Raw genomic sequence first — 24698 nt, forward strand, 5'->3', positions numbered from 1 at the left:
ACAACCACATTGTTCAACAGTTCATTAAGTTTCCATTAGATAATCGACAACTTGGGGTGATGGTACAAGAAAAGACACCTGCCAGCCATTTTTGACAGTTTTCAGAGATATTACTTTTTCTTTGCTGCCGTTTTTAAGCAGATACGGCATATTGAAGCATCGTTTTATCAAAAAAACATCTATGCAGGAAAGCGGAAGTGAAATTTTTGCTGTCATATCTCGGAAATGAACAAACCAATAACTTCAAACATCCAATAATGAAAGTCATGTATGTGTTTGTTATTGTTGCAGTTACCTCAGTTATAATATGATACAACCCCTGCAATGTGATTCCTATTGATTCTGTCAATTACTCCCTTCTTCGATGACTGGGCTGTCCAATAGATTTGATCACCATATTAAAGATGTTTGGTGCTGTGTCAAGATTGGGCAGACAGTTGGGTGATGGTCAGTATTGTACTGAACAGCATCTGATAACTGTACCTGATAATGATGATGAAACAGGAGGGATGAAATATTTGGCTGCATATTTTGGAGCACATCTTACAAGAGCTTATGTGCCAAATCACTCCCCCCAGCCTGGCCTAGATTTGCTTTCTGTGTTTTAAGACAAATTGGTATCTTAGTCCTCATCTGTTTATTTTGTGTTTGTCTATTGAGCATGGATTATAAAGGAAAAAAAGGATATACAATGTGTTTTATCAGGTCATGCGTGCCTGCAATACTTAAAAAATAAAACTGAGGGATGCACTTTTTTTTCTTGCTCTGTTTCTCTTTGCTTATTCTGCACTGCATACAAGAGTATATCATAACACAAAACCTGCAGGGTAGTAGTTGCGTCTACAATTAACAGTGCAATGGTAGAGTAATGTTATTCTGAATACTATGAAACATGCACTCTGTGGAAAAGTGTGTTGTTCATACAAAAAACACATCAGTGATTACATTGCTGATGAGAAAGGGCTTGGTGATGATGGTAGCCTCACAGTGTGACATCATTACCCCCTTCACAGAGCGCATCAGCATGACATTAAGTAAGTTTCCAACTACTTATTTTTATTCACATTTTGTAATTTGCCATTTAAACAAATGAATAGAAATTCCAGGAATCCTAAAATGTAAATAAAATAAAAAAAGTTGTCATGTGCAGAAGAGTAACCTTTCAAACCTCAATTACATTGCAGGATCTGTTTTAGTTTCTTCTTTCATTTAAAAATGATACATATTTATAAAATACATTTTAAATGAGAAGTGAGCAATTTTTACTGTTTGTTGCAGGGAATATATTCATTTTTTTTGCAGTGAAAGGTGTATGTGAATAATTGTCAACAAATATTCTGCATTTCTTTTTAGTTTGTTTTATTCCTTGTATGAAAAGGTCTTTAGTTGACACAATTGTATCAAAAACTAATAAAGTACAATGTTAGTGACGATTTAGTTCATAGGCTCTGCATTAACATTTTGCAACGTTACAATTTCATTCATTTTAAAAAACCAGACCGCACGACATTTCTTTAAAACATGCTGCATATTAGCTGTAATGTCACTACATTGTGTGTCATTTATAGGAGCCAGGGTTGTTTGTTTCAATTTAATTCACATGTTGTCTTTCTGACGTTTTGGTACATTTTGTTTGTTTTGTTGGAATGTGTGTGTTTAGTGACCAAGCATTGAAATATTTCACTCCCATAGTAAAATGGCTCCTCATAGCTTTTGTAATTATTTGTAATCATACCTCTTATAGCTCTGCCCCCCTCTCTTTCTCATCTCCTCTGTCTCTTACACACAATTTTATTCCCTACCTTTTTTCCACCTCTGGGGTAGACATGTAGTAGTATCCCAGCTTATTGTTTAGGAGCAAAGGGGTAGCCAAAGGCCAGGTAACTTGGATTTGACTGGTGTACTCTCTTTTCCCACAGGACATAAGATACAAATCAAGTTGCTTTGACCCTATTGTCCTCTCCACACTCCTAGTCCCCTAAAGGCAATACTGGGGTATGGGATCCTTTCTTCCCTTTATTTATTTTTTCCCTTTGTATGGCTGCTGCTAAAGCCATAAGGTACATACATTTCCTTAGGTAAACCATATGACATTCAGGCCCAGAGTCAGCTAACATTTTGATTTTAAATGGTGTTTACCCATCGTGATAGCTTAATAATCAGCCGGACAGGTTCTTGGGTTGAGTTTCCATATTAATAGACACATTTTGATTTATAATCAAACACAATATTTTCTATGGGACTTTTCCTTTAATAAAACACTATATTCGACCAGTAGCTTGACAGTTTCCATGTTGCATATACTCTTAAGCAGATCATGGTGAGTAAATTACAGCTTTATGTAAAACCATAAACCCAGATTCCTCAACAACCCAGCATCGTCAGGCAAACCAGTGGCTCACTCTCCTCAGACAGATCTCTTCTTCATGTCACGCTGACCTTTCCCACTCTTAATGAAATCAGCCTTGACTTAAAAACAAATAAGCACATTTGAACTCCTGTTAGGCTGCAGATCATGGCCGTGACCTATGAACTTAATTTTCTATCCAAACATATATTCATAGTTGGCACCCTCTCTTTCCATGATGGAAAGTGTCACAGGTGTTGAAGTCTGATTAAAAATATGATAATGCCAATATCCTGCTTCAAAACTCCTTTGACAGTGCGATGAAATGAAAATAGGAATCCAAACAGTATCTTACATATTTTAGGAACATATTTATGAAACCTATTCAGGGTTTTTCCTGGCTCGGTGGTTCCATTCTGATCATGTGTACCCGACATTACAACAGCCTTTTTTTGAAATTATTTAGTTTGTTTACATCCTTGGCTTTTATCAGTATATGTGGCAGTCATGTTCTAAGAGGTATTGTAATTAGCTAATATCATGTTCTACAGCTTTCTGTGTGTTTCTTTAAATGTCACTGTTGTAAACAGATGCACACTGGCGCTGCAGTCGCTGTACAGAGAGGTGTTCAGTCACACATGTGGCACATGTGGAGCAGCTTTCCCAACCACAGACTAATTGCAACTGCATTTTTAAACGCCTGCTTGTGACATAAGCTATGTTAAAACATCTAACAGCAGGGAAAATGAGTTTTGTTTTCCCTAGTGATTATTTTTGCTGTGGTGGTAAAGACATAACCAGGCCAAACAGACGGCTCTTTTCTTTCTTTTTGGCATCTTTGGCAGCGCTTTTCCCAATGCAATATGCCAATCATGACAGCGTTACCACTTCAGCGAAAAATACCAAAATCGAGCAAGTGCAAAATTTATTAGAAATTGGATTTATCATGAAGACACCTGTCAGTTTTTTGGAGAGGTGGAGGCAAGACGAAATTCAGCTGAAGTGGCCACCTCGTAGAAAAGATCCCCTGCTATTCCACTCCAATATAATATTGTTTGTTATATACTTTTTTGTAGCTTTTTCAACTTTGTAAATGGAAAGTTGGTTTGTTACCATAACTAGTTGACATTGCACAACCAACACCTTATTTATTATGATCCTTTTGATGTGAACATGGTGCACACTTGGATTGAAAGGTAAGATCATGCCATTGTAATTTTACAACAATAATTCATTTTAGAAGTATATTTAATGATTACATTTATCCTTTTGTTTGTTAAAAACAAAAGACACATGAAGATGAACAAAAAAAATCTCTTTTTGTGCTAAGATATGATAAGATGGCAAACATGGTAAACATTATATCTGCTAACCAAGCTAGCAATACCATTGTGCATTTGCTGCCTCACAGTTAAGGGCTAGCGTTGCTGTAAACTCTTGCCTGTTTCCTCACATGTGACGCAGATATGTTTTTATTAACGACATGAACAGGATAAAAAATGAATATCACAATCAGAATATCTCTGCAGGTTAATTGCAGGGTCCATCCAAAGTCCTTGTGTTCAGGAAGTAAGATTCAGGCGTGGCACCTGTTTCTTGACAGACGAGACAAACGGTACCGCCCTTTAACCCACCTTCCACCACCATCCTTATCAGCACGTTTCCTACAAAGGGTTAATTCAATCATGTCAAGGTTCTCTGCTCTGTTGCTTGCCTCTACCATCATACTTTAGGTGCAGTGGAGCGTCTCCTCATTGATGGCACCTTTGGCTTCACAATAGAAGCTAATTTGTTAGAATCTTTCACAGGTCAGGGGCTGCTTAAAGGCGAGGAGGGCGCCTTGGCCACCGGAAAAATAAAGCCATCCACCGAGTTGGAGGGGGCAAATTAAATGCCCACTCATTTTATGACCGTGGACATACAAAACATAAATATCCATTTTCTTTCCTTCAATACAGTCCATGAGATCTTGCCAGCCATTCCAGTTAACACAGGTTAATAGATTGATTCCAGTGACATGGCTCATAATGAACAGTAAATTGTTTTATCTCTTAAGTCTTATTTGGTCAGCCAGGAAAACATATGAGGTAATATGGCTGAGGCTAAATGGAGCGTATAATAGATCTCTCACTAAGGCATAAGGATAGGTTGATGGCAGGGCTATGATTAATGAAAATAATAATGCTGTTGAAATTGAAATTTTTCTCTTTTTTTTTTTGGCCCTTTCAACCCTTTCCTGCTATGGTCATTCTGACTGTTCATGCACAATGTGATTGATCGGTGATTGCTAGCATCTTTATTTATGTCTCTTGGGTCTCTTTCACAGAAAGGTCTACTCTGGCCAGGATAGAGACTCCAGCTTACAGTGAACTCTTACTTACTTCATAGTAGAAGTGTGTTACAAAAATATATTTAAAAAAAAGCGTATCTCACTTTCTTTCATTACTCGCAAAAACAACAGACTTTTACCTCTAATATTCACAGTAAAGTTCACAATAGAGCTACTTTTTAGCTTTTGAATAATGCTAATTGCTATGATTAAGCTGACTCTGCACCTATTTTAAACAGTTTATTCAAAAAGCAACATAACTTGCTCCTCACATTCAATTTCCAATCTCTCCAGCATTTACTCATTTAAAGACATCAGTTCAGTGTAACAGCTCCTTCTACCTTCTTTTTACCAAAAAGGGGTAAAAAAAAAAAAAAAACCTTGCAAAAAAAAATCAATGACTTTTAATTCCGCACTATTGATATGCTTAGATAATGCAGCAATTGAACTGTGCTTCTGCCAGTGGTGATGAGGAGCAGTAGATGAAGAGTAATTGGGCCCTGACCCTTGTGTGCCTCGGCCACCGTATCGCCCAAGCTTCCCCCAACACATTCTCTCCTACAAGCAGGAGGGCTCATTTTGCGAACCCTCAGTTGTGGCAAGGTGATAAATTACAGTTCTTAACTATCATTGATTACTCAGTGTTTCTCCACTTTCTGTGACAACTGTTCAGTCACTCTGAATGGCTCTTAATGGCACATTAGAGAGAAGAAAGCATACAGTTTCCCCAACATTGATTAAACTTGCTTGTTGCTTAATAAAGACAAACTGACATGCACTACACTTTGGTAGCCTTTGACCAAGTAGAGACATAAGACCCATAACATGTAAAACAATGAGATATCGCTGATTCTCAGATGGTTTGGCTAGAACTGATTCCAATGCAGCTTGCAATGCAATGATTTTTTTTATTCATTCAGTAATTTATCTTAGAAATAAAATGCAGTAGCCCCAAATTCCATCTTTAATTTTATTGTTCTTTTGTTTCTCATCAAGTAACAGGTCAAACGGTAAATCTAGCAATGTATTCATAGAAAAAAGTAAGTTAATGAACTGTATTTAAAAGAAATGTGTCGGCAGGCATATGTGAAAACCCAAGAAGTCAGTGCCTATTTCAATAGAAAACACAAAGAAGCCAAGGTGTTGAATAAGCCACAGTGCAGTTAACTTCATAAGAGACCATTTAAAAAAGAAAAAGCTCAAACATTCACTGTTAAGTTTGGGACCTGCCTTGAACTGATTTCATTGTGTTTGACATCACTGTGTAAGACTGTTTTAAATGTTTTCTTTTCAAATTAAAATTGTATTCAAAGCTTTACAAAGCCTCGGTTCACTGGTGGCACCACTCTCCAGCATGCACATCCCATACCCCTTGTCATAACTACAGTTAGAATATATAGGTATATATTGTCTTACACAATACACTAAATGTGAAAGCATTTTAACACAAGCCCTAACCAAACCAAAGTATATATAGTATAAAAGAATATCAAGTGATACAATAAGTGTGGGTTTTAAACCTTTCAGTCACTAATTCAAAGCTACATATTTTTCCTTTTTACCTGTAGTTCTATTCATCAATCTAGATTATTTTGGTGTGAGCTGCCAAGTGTTGGAAATATCGTCCTTAGAGATATCTGCCTTCTCTCTACTATAATGGAACTAGATAGAAGAAGAAAAAACATTTGAAAAACTCAACAGTAATGTCTCTTTCCAGAAATCATGACCCAGTTACTCCACAGATGTAATTGTGAGCAGTTCCATGCAGGAACTTTTTTCTTTCTAGAGAATCTACTATAGTAATTTTTAAATAATGGAATCACAATTGAATGGGTCCTGTTGTCCATTGGACAACTGCCATTGTCATTCAGCTTGGAAGTTAAACCTTGGAAGAGGCTGGTAACTTTCTAAGCCATGTTTTTGCCCGCTATCTGCAGGGATCAAGGTATGACAATGGAGGTCTTTCAGTCAGTTGATCCGCCACTTGGGCCCAGACTATCTCAACAACTCTAGGGTGGATTCCCATGTACTTTTGTACCAACATTCATGGTCCCCAGAAGATAAATCCTACTGACAATGAGTTCCTAACTCTAGTGCTACCATGTGGTTGACATTTGTGCCTTTGAGTAAAATATTTTGACAACCCTTGAGTTGATTGGTGTGAAAGTTTGTACCAACATTCATGCCTTTCAGTAAGGCTCAAGTAGGAGCAGCATGCACTGAGCACTGACTACTCAGCTTCATTGTGCTTCAAGCTGAACTGAAAAACCTCAAGAAGCTAACGATCCACTGGGATCTATAATATCATATGGGTATTGTAGTTGTTGGCTGTCTATCTGTTCACTAATGTCCTGAGCCATTCAGTTGACACTGGTAATGTAATGATGGGGATGTATTGCTTTGTAATGATGCTCAAACATGAAGTGTAGCTGATCAAACATATACATTTTAGAGGAGAGGTTCTCCTCAAGGACTTCTCTCATCTCAGTGGGTGTTATTTTGCTTGTGTATGTGTAGTTAAAAGAAAAAACAGCATGGGAATTATATCAAGGTAAGCAAAGCTGCCGTTTATTTATATAGTAGCATTCTTGGCCTCATATTTTTTTTGTAACCGCTAATGTATGTAAGCTAAAATCACAATTAAAGTAGTTCTTGTTTTGAGCTGAAGCTGAATGCACAATGTTAATGAAATAACATTACATTTTTTGACTTGGAGAAGTAATTACTAACATAGCATCTAAGTGGTCAGCTGTATTCTCAAGTACAACAAGCTGAAAACAAAGATAAACAAATCCCTCTTCTCAGCAAAGCCCCAACCAACATTCTCACAATTACACATAAAACTTTGAAAACTTTGTCATTTCAAAGCAAAAGAATGACTAAAGAGGAAAATAAGGACGAGGAATAATCGTGTCTACATAATATAAATATGTCCACAGCTAAGATTAGGGCCTCTTCTGATGCACAAAATGCTTATTGACCTAACGGGCGTGACGGTAGTGACTTCCTGTAGGGCTTGTGAAGTTTGGAGATCCCCTGAGACAAACATGTCCTGGACTGACAGAAAGAAAACAAGATAGTAATCCTTGACTTAGGTTATTAGTCATAAGGAAAGGAAGTGCTAAAATGATTTTGGGGGGATTTTTTTATTATTATTAATGCAGGACATATGAGTATTTCATACAAGATTAATACATTTCTGCTGGTTGAATAAAAAATCAGAACGCAGTATGTTTTGTATTATTGTGTCACAAATGTTAAATGTAAGCCATATTAAATCTGGATTTTGTTTGGGTATCTCAGGTTTCAGTCACTCATCTGCCTCTTTGTTGCCTCATTTCAAGAGATAGAGCAAACAGGCATGGTGTGTGTGTGCGCGTGTTTGAAAAGCCAAGGAAACCAGTTTTGACATTTCTGTCAGCTTGTGACCCACTACTCATAGGACTGACCCAGTCCATCAACAAAATGTCACTGAGGACAAATCAAAAAACAAAAGAAATGAACCCTCATTTGAATAAGGATAATATCATAATAGTGGCAGGTTGAGGAGTCTATAAGATGCTGTTGGAAAGATTTCTATTGTCTCTGAACCTGATGTCAAAATGCCAAGAGAGGTGTCCCCCTGCCAGGTCAGTATGCCTTGGAGGTCGGGGCTTTTGCCCTGGCCTGGACTCTGGGCCACGCTGACTCTAGAGTGGGACTGGCACTTGTGTCAGCCACACATCATGTGAAACTACAGAGTTGAATTAGTATAACAGGGTTAAACTGATTAGTAATGCACTTGTGTTCAGTAGGTCACAGTTTGAAGAACAAAAGTGATATTAAAGGATCTATATTTCTCCCTTGGCTCCTTAATGCCATCACTTCTTTTAACATACAAAAGTCAGCTTGAGATCCCTGACAGATAGGTGCCATTTTTTTCTATTCTGTTTAGCCTTTTCTTCCCTTTCTCTGTGGATATCACAAATCCCCCGCAGCCTGAGCCTAGTCCTCAAATTCTTAACCCCATGTCTTCCCCCTGTCAATACATGAACTCTTCTTCTCACTTTTAATTCTCGCTTTTTGGCTTGTACTCAAACTTCAGCTTGGTCTTGCAGTTTCCTTCTCACTTTCACCCACACTCATCCCTGGGAAATTTGGATCTTTTCCTGACAAGTTCCTCAAGAAGCAAAGCCTCTGGAGATCATCAGCAGAGCTCTGCCAAAAAATGCGTGGGAATAGTCTGGATGGGAAGGGGAAGGGACTTTTAATTGTTTTTCTTTTTTTCCTTCTTCTGGAATTAGTCAACGGAAAAAAAATCTGTGATTGTTCCTTTATTTACCTTACAGTGAATACGGTTTTAAACTGTGGGTGGCAGTGACAGCGTATAGTGTACTATTTTAATCTTAACTCTAGCAATGTTAGGAAATCTTCTCCATGTGATACAAATTATGCATATTAATTCTGTTTTGTATGATATAAATCAGGCTACTTTGAAGATTGAAAATTATGTACTCGCTGTGTTTATGCACTCAGTCAACAGCTGGAATAACAAGTGCTGTATTTTGGCGTTCATTAAGAGCTCACTCAGATTGTTTCCCGACTGGAGGCATTTGAGAGTTCAGCTCAGAGGTTTAGGGTCAGGAAATGTTGGAAAAGAAGCAAGTACATTTATTAACCGACTGGCGATCCTTATCCGGATAGGATAAAGTATCCTGTTTTGGCAACAATACATTGAGAGTATTGTTTAAAAATGCACAACAGGCATAAAACATCACAATAGAATTAATGGACAGAACAAAAAATAAAAGTTTCATTATGAGATGAGATTATGCTCACTATTCTACATTATTATTTTTCAATTTGTTGTAGTCTACTGCACTGCTGTCTTTTTGTCTGCAAAGTTTTTATTACCATCATGTTTTCATATCTGCTGTAGTTTCAGGGGGTTAAGAGCTGACCCATGACGAATATACTGTGCCATTAGAAACAGTCATGTGTCAAAGAGTAGAGCATAAATATTTTCTTACAGTAAAAAATAGTCACATTTTATTTATTTTTCAAAATAGTCTATTTAAATAGATCTATTACTCTTAGGCAAATTGTAAAAACTCAATATTGATTTAATGAGTTAATCTTTTAGCATAATTTCTTTATTATGATTATCTCTCTAACAAAACATCTACTGAAGAAAAAAGCTCTCCACATAATTCGCAAAGGATGTGAGTCTTGAACAAGAGGATAAATTGTACTGCAACAATGTGGAATCAAAATCAAATAAGGTTATGTCTCACTGCAGATAAACACTATAATTTATATTATATTATCCTGCTCATCTTGCTAATCACCACTAATTACATACACAGATATGGAGAATTATGAACCATTTCACTATATATGTAGCTATAGACCTGATATGCTCTAGAGAGAAAAGCTTAAGACTGAAAACCGTTTGAAATACTTCACTGTGTTGTTGCACAATGTCAGTTGCCATCTTTGTTCAGTGATGGACATAAAAGGGCTTCCATTGTTCCGACACAATAAGCCTCCATTCTTAAAGCAGATAAGCATAACAAAGTAAAAGTAGGGGGCCGTCAAACATCCAAAACTAGAAGTGTCCAAGCAACACTATTTACATATTAGCCATTCTCATGGAGGGAAAAGCTGAATAAGTTGTTTTAAAATGGTCTTCTGACAGTCACTCACATTTACCCTTTTGTCATTTGATATTGTTTCCCGATAAAACAATGCTCAAAGTAATCATAGCAGAACTGCTTGAAAATAGAAGGCATAATTGAATGTGTGAAGAAAAGTGTTCGTATTTATTTTGATATGAAAGTATACTAAATTATCATTAGTGGCTCGGCTACTTGTTGACAGGGCTTTTTGTTGTTCCACCAGGACTATTTATGTGTCAATAAATTACAAGCAAATCAGGGAGAACACATTTACCTCATTTAGTAACTCACTTTATTGTCTTTACATTGCAAGAGGACTTGATTGGTGTTTCTATTACTGCGTCGCTACAGGGGGCTGATTACCTAACAGTACTCTAAAGCTAACAAGTGGTTAATGTAAAGCAAAGTAGGTGGTGTAAAATAAAAATCTTATTTTCACATAATCCTACGGAGTATTCATTTGAAGGGGAAGGCGTATGCGCCGGGGTGAGAGGTCCACATGTGGATGGTGGCAGGCTGCGGAGGTCTAAACTAGTGCCTGGGATTTGAATTGCTGCTCCACAGGAAGCAGGCCGGCTGGTTTGTTTAGCTGGATGTGATTTCGAGTGGCAGGAGGGGGTGTTGCCTGGTCATATGAAACACAATGGGGCATACTTTCTGAACACGACTATTAGGCAATAATGACGTGGCTCAAGTCCAAGCCATTTGCTGTCCTTGTCTGCAGATTAAGATATGTCCCTCCTTGTATTAATCAAACAGTGGCCTCTGTGTGAGGGCTGTATATGAGTACATGTTTCTGATGCCTACATGCATGATTCCATGGGGCAGAAATTCCGTTTTTTTAATCCAAGTTTTCAGCAGTGAGGAAAAGAAAACAGAAGCTCCGGTTTAAAATGTAAATCGTTGCTGTTAATGATCACTGTGGTTTGGGGATTTTTTGTCACAAAGTCCTAAATCGCTATTCCACAATTGACCATTGCCCTCAACCTAACTTGCACCATAATAACGTCCCTTGTGTACAGTCCTATAAACATTTGACTAAATGCACTTTTAATGTATTGAACAAACAGAAAAAACAAAGAAACCCAGGAGTATCCTATTGCAGGAAATAACTAGTCTCATTTTCTCTGTAACTGATTCCAGGAAAGGAGCTACATGAGAGAAAGAAGTCAAGCAGTGGGATTTAGAACACTGAACAAGATAGATTCTTCCAAATTCTAATTGGAGAACAGTTGATTTAATTGGTATCCATTTGGCTGACAAAAGAAAGCAAGAGTAGTGGGCAGGCAGGAATGCCTCTGGGGCCGATGTGAACATGAAGTGGCTCTGCTCAACGCTCAGGGACGGATCACTTCCAAAGACAAACCGTGGGAGCTGGCAGGACAGATTGCAGTGGGAGGGAAGGAGGGAGGGGAGGGGGGGCCAAATTCATGGTGGAGTGAGGAGCTTTCAATAGAGAGGCATCTTTATTTGGAGAGGGAGGCCATTTTAGACGCAAAACTGAACTCCCACTCTGGGTAGTAATGTGTAATGTGACTCTGACCCTGAGATGAGAGGAGTGGATATGGTTCAGCGGGCCTTGTAAACGCAGGCTTTGGTGACAGACAAATCTAAATTATTGTGACCAAAACAAACTGTTTGATTCACAGGCTTCAGAGAGCACATGATAATATTTGTGACGCTAATTAATTTGGGATAGAGGAAAACATGCGGATGATTTCCAAAAGTTTAGTTTAAACCCTGTAGCCTTTACAGTCTGCAAATACAAAACCATTAATGACATTATGTTTTAGGAATGTTTGAAGGTCAGTCGATAATAATGTCTTTACAGATGTTGTAATGGCTGTCATTATTACTTGGCCTTCACAATAACCTATCAGAGATGAGATTTTGTTTTTATGTGAAAACATAATCACAGAGCGCTTTGTCTTTTCTCTGTGTGTTTGAGCTTGTGTTGCCTGCAGATGAAAAATGTAGTCGGAGGTGTGTTGTACTGTAGCTGGCGCGGAGCAGAGGGGGAACCCAGGTGTTGGAGTGTTTTTACTGCCTCTGTAGAGAGGAAGGGTGGGAGAGCGAGGGCAGATGACCTGGAGGGGGTTCAGAATCAGGGGCCGTGCTTGGGAGACCTTCACAGCCTGCCTCGGGGGGATACAGCCACTGCTTATCTCTTCCTACACTTTTACTTCTTTTTTATCCTCTTCCACAGCACTGCTTTCATTTCCCTTTCCTCTCAGTTTAGGAGGACGAGTACTCCGGCATTATTTCCTACCAACGCCAGCCATTGTATTATCTGCTGACACGCATTTTTCTCAGAGTGGAAATGCTCCTTTCTTCTTCTTCTTTTTTTTTTTTTACAGCAAATATTTGAACCTGGCTGGATTATAAATCTTAGTCTTCAAGCACTCTGGGATTAGGGTGTCTTTAATCATTTAATGAGTCCTGGCCAATTTGGAGCACAACACTCACATACACACACAAGACACCCCTACAAAGACATAGTATTATCATGATGACATGAATGGTTCTACACAAGACCCCTTTTCTTGTATTCACTTTGAAAGCCTGGTTACAGTGACTCTTTTCCCGTAGTGACTACAGTAGGTTTTAATCCTCCTACAGTATATGACAGGCTTGCCCTCACCTTGCCCAGCACTTAAAGAAGCAATCTTTCAAAAAGTCCCCTTAAAGCCTATGTGAATGTACGTCCGTGCAGAGGAGAGTGCAGTATGCTGATGGAGAATGGGCCCATTCCTGATGTAAATGAAGAGATGCATATCAGTGTTAATCCATTGCTTTGTAGTCACGGCCATACCCAAAGTCTGTCTAATTTCCCTCACACTCCCTTTTGCAGCCAGAAGTGTATCGATCGGCAGTAATTGAAGTGTACTTGATAATCCGTAAGGCAACAGGGGGAGAGGGAGACCCTCAACTCTCACATCGATGCACAGAGAATGGGGCTGTGGGGTTGTGTGTATTTGAGTGTGAGTGTGTGGTGCAAGGGGGGGCTCTCTAATGTATGGGCGGGTAAGGCAACACCCCCCTCACGGCTTCTTCTCAGCTGATTAAACTCATTGAGAGCCAGACAAGTGGAACAAATAGATATAAAGGTTTGCCTGGCAGCTTACAGCCATTCAGATTTCTTCATTGAAACTGCAGGCACCACATCTACATGGCCTGCTTTATGCTAACATTAAGCAACTGGAGTGCCTGTTTTTGAAATGAACCATACATTATGCGCCACACTCGCTCAGATATCTCAGGTGGAAACTTTAAGGACATGAATGGATACATTTTCTTTTGGGTCGATTAAATATGCGCTACACAATCAACTGCAATGTTGCTGATTTTCTTTTTAAAACACAACAGCCTGGATGTGTTGTTTGCAGTGTTGGCTACTAATGTGTTATTCATCACAGTGTTACTTTGTTACTGTATTAATTTGGATAAATGCAACATTACCAATTTGACAAAGTGTTTACTTTTCCAATCAATCAGCCAAAACATTAGAATTTTAACAATCGAGAGATTAGCATTTTTCTCTTTTTCCCATCACACAATTTGTTTTCATCATAACAGGTTGGCCTGATTTTAATAACCCTGCTTGTGTTTCCAACCTGTTGTATGATAATAATTTTGGAATGCCTAAATCCTGTCAACCTTCCCCCTGTCTTTTTAAGTGTTTTTTTTTAAGGGCAAAGAGTGTGTGATAGATAGTTTTATTTGTTATAATGCAATAAACAATTAGGAACAAGATGCATCACACAAACAATTAAAACAGAGAGAAACAACTGGATATTTCTCTACACAGATTTGATGAGTAGTTTTAGATATGTTGTGTTTTTTGGCAGGAAATGTAAGTTCAGTTAATTGGAATAAATTATCATAATTGACAGAGATCAAATATACATTTGATTTAACACTGTGGAATAAAAGTGTGCAATAACAAACTACGCCAACAATATATGATGCAAAATGTATCTTTTTTTTTTTTTTTTTCAGAATTTAGTCATGAACATAATTGTTTTTGTTTTGGGGATGTGATGCAAGTGTAATATAACAGATTATTAGTCATCAAGCAGCACTTGATGACAAGAAAAAAAGCACTGGCATCTTCAAGTCTGAAGCTGAGTGATTATGGTCTCTCTGCAGACGTGGGAACAGTTACTAGACGGCTGCTGGCGTAATAAAGGGCACACAGATTAAAGATGATTAAGAAAATGTCTCAACTGTAAATTTTATGAGATGATATTGGGATAGTGAAAGCCATTGTATTCTAACAAAGATGATTATGACTATGCTGTGTAGTTACATAATGAGGGCTTTGCTCTGCTAATGATGCTGGTAACAGTATCAACAAGATGATGTCTTTATATACAGTCTGTCTGTTTATCTATGCATCTGTCTATTTATTTATTTATCTGTATGTCTGTCTTAATTAAGGTGACAGGAAAATCTTAAACTTAGCTGCCCACAGTGTCTTGATTCTCCTGGACTAATTGAAACTGTACTGTAAAGTAGTTTTACAAATGATTTAATTGCTTCAGGTCTGGTTGTGGGGTCAGGTGAAAGGACAGGCCCGGAGCTTCCTTTTACAGCTTATTTATCACTACTCTGTGGCACCTAGTCACTCCCACTAAAGTGCTTTTACCATTATGGCTCAGCTATTCAGGTTTTTGGGGATATTTAGCACACTCATGTTGAGGAATACCACACACAGATAAAAATAAATGGATCAACAACAAAATTGTCTTTCAGTTTTAAGAGAGATACGTAGGCTGCAGTTCAAATTATCCAAGGTCCACAATAAGCAAATGTGTCTTTAATTCTAATAAAATATGGTAATGAACACTTATCTTTGTTGGTAATATTTCCTTTTAAATACAGTATAATTAGACATTATTGTAGTAATGTCCCTTAACCACACCTTGTCCAAGTATTTTCCCTCACACACCTGCTTGCACACACACTCACACACATACATACACAGAGGGAGAGAGAGAGATGTTTCACAGAGTGTCTCACCCTGCAGAGAAAATAAGAAATAACCATAACTCCTTCCACTGCCAGCCTGCCCTGCATGACCCCTGTTTTAAGTGGGTAGCAGGTAATTGCTGAGGCAGTGTTACCCATCAGCCTACAAGTCCATGTGTGCCTTATGTGTCATCTCTATTTATTATATTCTGCACGCTCCCTGGGCCTTGGTAATCAATTTCACAAGGATACAGGGCTGATATCAGCTGCCGTGCACATTATGAGGCGAGCCCTCCTCTTATCAAGTGCAGAATTGCCGGCTAGAGGTCATGAACAGATAAACAGGGATGTAACACAACTCCCCCCACTCACCTGCCCCCCAGTGAACACAAAGGTGGGAAGGTGATGTTGTGAGGGGGTACAAAGAACAAAACACCCAGCAAGGAAGAGGTTGTGACCCTTGTAAGGTGCCTCTTGTTACGCCCAACCTTCAGAATTTCATCATCAGTGCCTCTGTCTGCTTAATAATTCGGAAGCTCCCGTCTCATCTCGTCTCTTGAGTCAGCGTATGTGTGCGTAGGTGGGTGTGCGCATGTTTGTGTGCGTATGTTTGTGTGCAATGGGGGGGTTATGAGGCCTGCAGACACCCTCTCTCTGATTATCTCCAAGCACTCTTTGCAGACCTTTATAGACCAACCACAACTCCATCAATCATTTGCCCTGCCTTCTTACTCCTCAGGCTGCCTCATGTCCCACCTCACCACTGCTGGGCTAATATTACCTAAAGCTGTGTCTGTAGTGGTATGCACTGACTAAAAGACAAAGTGATTCCTTCCTCTGAAATGTAGGGGTTTCGAATATACATATTCATAATGTTTAGAGGGCAGAGAATCAGACGTCTTCAAATCGACCCCAGTTTTGTACTGCAAATTATTATTATTTTTCTCTGCATCCGATCGATTTAGCCGGAAAAAAAACGAGCTAATAGGCAGCCGCAGTTGGTGAGAGAATTAAGAATCTATGTTTAAACATGTGTGCAGCTCTAAAGGAGAGATGTCAGACTAAGAAAGTGTTTATAGAGATCATTTGTGGTCAGTGGACAAGTCGTGCAGTAGTAGAAATGTCATGCAGTTGCATCAGCCTTAGTAAACATTAATTATGAGTCCATCTTTGTTTACTCATCCCTACACCCCTCTCTGGCAGCTGTGCATATTTGCCAAGAGGATTGGATCTCCATGTCACTATATTTTGGTGATGTGCCTATACTATCGACCTCATGTATTTGAGGAAAGATGTTGTCATTAAACAGGTCAGTACTGTGATGGATGTTTAAATACTGAATACTAAATAAAGAATAGCTTTTTTCTTTAAAGATACTGGATGGGAAATATTTTATTGTGCTCTTGTATTTTCCATACACAAAGTTTAGCCCTGGTCACCTGCCTTTTGTTGTAGACATGTGTCTGGCTCCCTCACCCTGCCCCCGCCGCACGGCTGACCTTGTGCAGCCTTTCCAGGCCAAAGACTTGATGAGTGTTTTTTTTAGCCCATCCCCCAACATCCCTCGGCATGTGCGCTGCACATCCGCTCTGTCATTAAACCCTCCACCCATGGCTTTAGGACCCAACCATATGGTGCAGCTAGTGGAGTGTTGCAAGAAAGGCTCGGCTTTGGTCATAATCTGATGAATCTTTCTCAGAAAAGAGGTTTTCTATGATGACATCACAACCAATCGTCTGGACAACAATCTGCACTGGTGTGTTTGCATGTGTGCATATTTAGTGCACGTTGTGCATGTATGTGGCGCACATTTAAAGTGACAAATTAAGAAGCATGACAGAAATCCTCAAGAAACACGCAAGTCACACAGTGCAGGACTAAATTTGTGCTAAATATCCCTTGAGATAAATTGTAATGCAGATGTTTACATTTTTTTAGTAACATTAAAAAGCTTCATACAACACTTGAAAAAAACAAACTTTAATGTTTCTTTATGGTTCTATAATTGTCCTGACTATCTAACCACATCACATATGTTATAGTGTGAAAAGCTTTGAAGAACATATGAGACAGTTTAAGAGTTCTGGTACCTTGTGCAAGATGAAAGGTTGCCCTTGGAGTCGTTAGAGGCATGTTCAATAGCAGCACGAACAATAGTTGCCAGTTTCACAGTTAAGACATGACCAGTTGTCTGGCAACATGTTTAGTATGCAGCAAGCAGAGCGTATCACACACAAAGATGGAAGAGATTTTCTGTGGCTCACACAATCCAAAAGAAGCTATCAATTCGCTGACATAAGAGTGAATGGATATGCTTGATGTCCACGCGATGTTATCGGTATCCACGTACTAAATCCACGAGGAGAGCAAGACAGTGAGGTTCATGCTTGTATGGCCTGAGAGAAAACAGTGTAAATGAAAAGCATGCTCTTTGTCGAGTTATCACGGGTCATGAACATGTGTTTGTGTGTGTGTGATGGAGAGAGAGAGAGAGAGAGGTGCATGGGGTTTGTTATATAATGCTGCTGAACCAGTTTTTATAGTTTTGTTTAGGTCACAATGTGACATCTCTCTATTGACAGATGTGCTTATTGAAAAAAAAAAGCCTGCTCAAATTTGGTAAATCTGGTATTTTATAGGCCATAGTGCTGCCTTATCCGGTTCATGTCAGGTCATGTCGGTTATTATCAGAGCAGTGTTTTTTCAATATTTTTACTCTGTTTATAGCGACCTACTGACCCAAAAAGGCAGAAAACCAAATGTGGTCACAAAACATAAGCTCATTTCCCCTTGGAAATTTGAATGAGTGTAATATCAGAGGCAGCTTAAGGACAGAGAGATGTTCCCTCATGATTTGAAATGTGTACAATTAATCCAGATTCCATCATGCTTTATTGCTAACTGAAATATTAAAAATATATCAAAATATCTTTAATCTCCCTTTTCCAAAACATTACTAATGATTTTGTGAGTTGTAAGTTTCAAAGCAGCCTTTCGCAAAGTTCACAGAGTCCATCCACACATATAAAACATACTAGTGTTTAGTCTAATAGGCCTAGAGGCCTCTTGACTTTCTCATTTAGCTCTTTTGTGTATGTCAGAGTACGGGGCAAAGGGGGAACACGGGGCCTTAAGCAGTAATTTCACCAGAGTGAAGTGTATTGCAGATGGGAATTATTAATTTGTATCTGCTTTGCCTCAGTTCTACCACTTACTGAAGAGGGGAAAAGTGTCATTCTATTCAATTTTTGTGTTTCTGAAGTCTCTGGTCTCGAGCACAGCCTGGTCCAGGGTCGTGAGTGTTAAATGTCAAGCCTTGTAGTGAGCTGTCAAAGAACAGAATAGGCCCGGGATGATTGATGACTGGAGAGCCTGAAACCAAAACCTCCCAATTGCAAATGCTACCTTGCGTCAGTCTTCTTACCCCCCGCTTTCTCTCTCCTGATAGTTGCTCACTATAGGGCCAGGGCAGCTCCCACATGCACATTCACACACAATCTCACACACACACAGTTGGGCATACTTCAACATACTAGCATTACTAGAAAATGTCTCCACTGCACACAGCCAGGAGTTGTTTTGTATGCATGTGGGCAGATCCCTTGCAAAGTCACCAAGCGTTTAATCCCACTGAAGAAAAGTGAACTACCGCTTTCATTTCAGCATTTTTTGCTTTCTTTAAACTCTGGTTGTGACATTTGTATTAATGGGCAGTTGTCAGAATCTAGAGGAATGTGAAATAACTTAGACAATAAGTGTAACTTGGGAGTTCTGAGCTATGATGACAAGATTATTAATGGCTCAGGCTAGACCGTACTTAGCCCCATGCATATTCAGTGGAACCATACAGATGGGCTTCTGGCTGTGAAAAGTTTTCTGCTGTCTGCTATAGGTCAATTAGTCTGCAGCTCAACATCTTCATTTTTGTCAGTTAGCCTAAAAATGTACAAAGCAAAGTATACACTGCACATAAATCACACTGGTGGCACAAAATTAAGACAATATTAATATAACATTAATTAATTTATATAACTTAATTTTTGGATAATGTGCCAATTTTAATTGAATTTAAATGGAAAAATTACATTCATATGTCCTTCACTTGGATCTTAAAGAGCTTAATAAAACATGGGTTTAAATAAGTAGAAAGACAAATCATGTGCTTTAATGTTGAGAATTGCCTGAGGGCACTCATATGTTCAATGTAATTATTGTATATTGATGCCCCATGGAATCTAATACAGTGCAAATATTTATGCCTGCTAGCCTGTGACAGCTTTAACAAGGAGCACTTCTGATGAAGATATCTCTCTGAACACAGGAATGATCAAAGACTGTCATAGCATTACAATAGTTCCATTTGTCTGCCTTGGCAGGGACATACATCCTGCTTACCGGATGGTTAATCAGAGACTCTCTCTATCATCTTCATCAGGATTGCCTGTGGTTTCGGAGAATGTGTAAAAACGTGCTCACATTTCTTTATCTGCCTCTCTCCCACCGCCACTCACTTGTCCCCCAGATGCTATCTACTTCTCAAAGCACTGCCTATTTAGCAGATCAACGAATTATCTTTTTCAACCCCTGGCACACTTATTACAATTCATTGCAGGTTTTATTTGTTCTTTGAGGGAGAAAAGCGCAAAGTACAAAAGCAGTGTGGCACTTGGTGTTGTTGAGCCATATGATACTTCTACACATGTCAGTCTGAAGTCCCCTATTAAAGCAAGCATCATTTCATTCACCTGAAGCAGAGAGCAAAGAGGCTGTGAAATCACAGTGTCAGAACAGCTCAACACCTGCCAATCTGACCCGCAGTGACAGGCCACGCTCCTCTTGCCCACATTAATAACACAGATAAACATAAAGCTAAATACCAGGCCATGCTCTGTTAACTTTTATGTGGTTAAGAATGATTGGCTTTTTGCTTCACTACACCAGAGGGATCAAAGTACTCTGGAAGGATATCAGAGCGTTAGTTTCCCAATAGAAATCCTGCTCTGTTCCTTTTACCTTCCATGCATATATAATTGTCAGAGTTCCCTCTCAGCGCTACCTGCAACCTCTGTGGACATATCACACACGATATTGTGTGATATGCATGTAAGTGCCTTGGCAAGGCTCTGCAGTGGGACTGTTTGACTATGTATGCAGAAGGTATATCAATTAGTATTAGGTGTGGATGTACAATAGCTTTATAATTAACACCTGCCCCTTTGTTAAATGACACAAAAGACAAATACTGCATTACTTGTTCTCAGTAAGTATTGTCTGTAAAGCCTAGTATATGTTATAGAATTATAATATTATGTTATAATGTGTTTTTTCAGTCTTGTTAGTATTATTCATAATTATTTGTGGAAAGTTGAACTTTTGGGAAATGATTTGGTTAAAATAAGGCTGAAAGTATGATTTACTAATATAATAAATGTTGTAAATTTTGGTAGCAGTTTTGTATGCTGCAGTTGTGTTAATGTAGCATGATTTGTTTGACCAACAGCCCAACCAGAGAACCATATTTCACAGCTTGACATTTAAAAGGGTGGAATTGAGGGTCGTTAAGGGGCAGGGGATACGGGCAGACGTCTGCAACTGTTTGTTTACCATACCTCTCATTGGTGTCAGACTTCCTGACATTCTTGTACCTTATCTTCACTATTCTGAAGTCTGCAAACTGGTGCCAGTGAACAAGGGGGATGTGTGTGAGGTCTACTTTCATGGCACTGCATTGCGCTCACACCGGGACTGAGTCCAAAAGAGCCAGGCTTGTGCTTTTGAGGAGTCGGGGTCAGGAGAGATTAACCCATGTGATCCAGCAGCGCTGGGAGAAATTTGACTGAGTGTGGAGCAGAGGTGCTGCAGAGGGCAGTGCAGGCCGGAACAGGTTCAGCCCCCGCTTGCTTATCCCTGGGCCCCACTGTCGACAAAACTCCCTTGGTCAAAGAGTGCTGAGAGTGGTGTAAAAACGTGTTTACAATTCAAGGAGGTCAAGGACTTGAGGACAGATAACTATTAACAGAATAATGCCACAGTCATTCAAAAGACAGGGCAATGTGGATGCTGGTTTAGAGCAAAGGTGCAAATCATCTCGGAAGATTATCCCACTTTAGTTCATCATAACAGAAAAAATGTTATATAAAAATTTATGTTAAAAATATTACATTTGAAACAGATTAGTTTAAAAGGGAAACTTTCATATTTAATGTTTCAAATACATTTCAGAATAAATTGTATTAATTTACAAATTATAATAATATATAACTCATGACAGGATATAGACAGTACAGTGTTACAGAGATAATGTATTGGACTGACCTACTGTGAAGAGTATGTTTAAGCTGCTGCTTGCCAATGTGTAATGGTTTCTTGTCCAGTCATTCTTCATCATTTTACCGTATTTAAATATAGACTCAAAGGCACATGTGAGCCAGCTGGCAAGGGTGATAATCTCCAGGCCTTGAAGTCTTCTTTTTTTCAAACACACGAAGGATCGATTACACATGCCTGAGTAAATAGGTGACAAAAACACAGTGGAGTACTTTGCCCTATGGATCGACAGGGCAGCTGCGAGGTTGTCAGTCACAACGATGAAGAGTGTCACACTTCTTTGAGGGGTTTGCCTTCTTTTAGGTCCATGATCAGACCAACTTGGATCCCTCTGTATCCATGCAGAATAACACCAGTGACAGGTGGCGCTTGCTACTTTAGTGTGAATTGCATCCTTGTAACAAACTCACAGAGGAAATAAACAGGGAGAAAAAAAAATAATTTCGTTGTCAAATGCTTCCTACATTACCCTGCAGGATTAGAGCTCAAATGAAAGTGCAGTAGAAGCCAGTGAGGACTAATGTAATTTCACTGTGTGTTTCCAGTGGCTGACAGCTACGACTGACATCTCCCCTAAAGGTTTGGTGACCTCCATTCTTGCCCAAACCTGTCTAAACATACTATCTTCACATTGTTCCAGGGGTTAGCAATGTGAAGCAGCTGTTTCCCAGTCTATGAGTTCAGTCTGAGCTTCACCCTTCAACACCCCCCCTGCCTTTTTTTTTTTCTCAATCTCTCACACACAAAGATACAAACATAAAGACACTGTGTCTGTCATCCCCACACACTCCTCTCTATTAACATACTTTGTCCTCTCTAATGTACTGCATGTATGGCCCTGGAGAGCAATTATTGCTTCAAGTCAAACATCATTATGATTTAATCAATGAAGACAATGCAGAAAAATGTAAAAGAGAGAAATAGACATATAACTGATTATTTAAGTTAAAAATAGTCAGCAGTCACAATTGTTTTCCTTCATCTTTCAATTAAAAAATAATTAAATTGTATCATTTTAATTCGTAAATGTGTCTCAAGAGAGCTAATTAGACCTTATTACATGTTATTTCACAATCTAATTTTACATTTTCTGATATTTGCTTTTGTTTTCTGCAAATGTTTTATAGTAGCAATTTTCCCAGGAAATTTTGGATTCTTTTTTTATGTTCAAAGATGTTGAAATATTTGCTCCATGTTGTTTATGTTCCATGTAGTGCAGCGCTTACTTTCTGTTACAATCCAGCATGAATTCATATTAAATGTGACTGCATCCATCAGCACCTCCCTGGCAGCGCAGTTGTCTGGCTCTCGGTGTTTAATCTATTAAAGTGCACCCTTGCCTTTTTCCATGACATTGAGAATCTGAAACTGGCTTTGAGCTGACATCATGTTTGAGGATCAGACTTCCATTGACACGGGCACACTCATATCTCCTTGTCTTATTGATGCCGCGACTTTAAGGTTATTGAGGTTTTTTTGTTCTTTTTGTTTTTTTAAACATAATCCCTCTCTGTTAAAATAATGCTGGAAATGATGTATGTGGTCTCAACAAATTAAAGGCATATTAGGGCTGGTAATAAACCCATAATCTGCAAGAAAATTATGTCAATTACAGCTGTAGAACAACAACACATTAGAGTTAAATGCAGTAAGAACATTTTGGTATGCTGTGATCAGACTCATGCATGTAAATTATACAATAATGTCATATGGCCTCAAGCCAATTACTGCAGATGTTAAACTCATAATATAGATTATTTTCTAATAAATATTCCTTTCATTGGTAGTGAAGTTGCACACAACTCATGAAAGGTTATACAGTATTACCTATAATTCTTAATGTAGGAGCATCCCTTTCCCTCAAAAACATCCTGTGACTGTCAGGAAGTGATGCACTTGCAGATGTAGTGATTGATAAATGAAATAAACTGGAAAATAAATATAAATTCTTATGTATCAAGTCATCCATTGTAATATGAAGAAACAAGGCAGCATAGCAGTAACTACTTATTGCCAAAGGTGTCACCAAAATCAAGACAAACTGGATTCTCGCATACTGACGTAATAGTTTGCAAAGAAAGGGTAGTGAAAATGGAAACTCTCATAAGTGATTCCTCTTGACATTGTTTTACATTTAAAGTCTTTGTATCGGCATCTGCAGAAGGAAAGGAGCAACTGCCAGTGACGTGATTAGCCTAAGCAATGCTGTAACACAGAGAGAAAAGAAAGCGGCAGTAGCTGGTACTTTAAAGTGTCAGAGTCTTTGTAGCAATGACTAGTTTATGATGCTGATGTCAAGCATCACACTCAATGAGGCCTTTGTCCTATGCTGAGACCAGGGCAGTGGGAAAACTGCCCACTCTTAGTCGGCAGGCCCATCCATCTTTCCATGAGGCCTTGCCGTCCCCTTTGCACCAAAACTCTTGTGTATTAAAGATCTCTTGGGTTAATGCGCTGGAAAATTGGCTTGCATTTTTATTGGTGGAGGCCAGCTAAATGAAAGAAAAACAACTCATGGAGGGTAGAAAAGGATGAGAAAAATATCTGGGGGAGTGATTGTGGAGGGCAGGCCCTCAAGACTTGTTTCCTGTGACTTCGATAAAAGAGAACCTTGTGTCTGACATGCCAGAGATGATATTGTGCTCGGGCTGAGTGCAGCTTCGTCCATTTATCATTACCGTCATAACCAGCGGTTGTTACAGCCTGAGTGTTGACCCGGTCATGATGTCTATAATAGGACATTAGAGATAAATCCAAAAAGAACACCGGTGTGGATATAAACAGTGCAAGAAATTTTCTATTTTCCTCCTGTTTCAAAAGCTACATGTGAATTAATCAACTGCAATTTCTTTTTGGGAGACTGTAAGTCTATAAAAACCAGTGCAGCTATTCTTCTATTTGCTCCAATGAGATGTTTACCTCTGAGGGTCTTCTTGACACATGCAGGCTGCTTGTGTCACCTACTGCCTCTCATTCGTTTTGATGAAGGAGCTTAAGTCAACTCCAGCACGGAACACATCAGTGCGATCAATGAGCGTGGAGTGACTGACCTACTGGACACATTTAT

General features: G+C 38.9%; 1 long non-coding RNA gene across 2 annotated transcripts in view; it reads left to right on the forward strand.

Annotated features, from left to right (window-relative positions):
• LOC131973641 (uncharacterized) overlaps positions 1 to 22287 on the forward strand; it is a 141760-nt gene extending 119473 nt beyond the window's left edge. Inside the window, exon 6 of one of the 2 annotated variants that reach the window (XR_009394578.1) lies at positions 22177 to 22287. This is a non-coding gene — a long non-coding RNA (uncharacterized LOC131973641). Of the gene's footprint in view, positions 1 to 6613; positions 6792 to 22176 lie in introns of those variants that run through there. The other variant, XR_009394577.1, reaches the window with a different exon arrangement.
• Positions 22288 to 24698: the final 2411 nt, after the last annotated feature.

Source organism: Centropristis striata, chromosome 6 (assembly GCF_030273125.1).
Source record: "Centropristis striata isolate RG_2023a ecotype Rhode Island chromosome 6, C.striata_1.0, whole genome shotgun sequence".
Lineage (NCBI taxonomy): Eukaryota > Metazoa > Chordata > Actinopteri > Perciformes > Serranidae > Centropristis > Centropristis striata.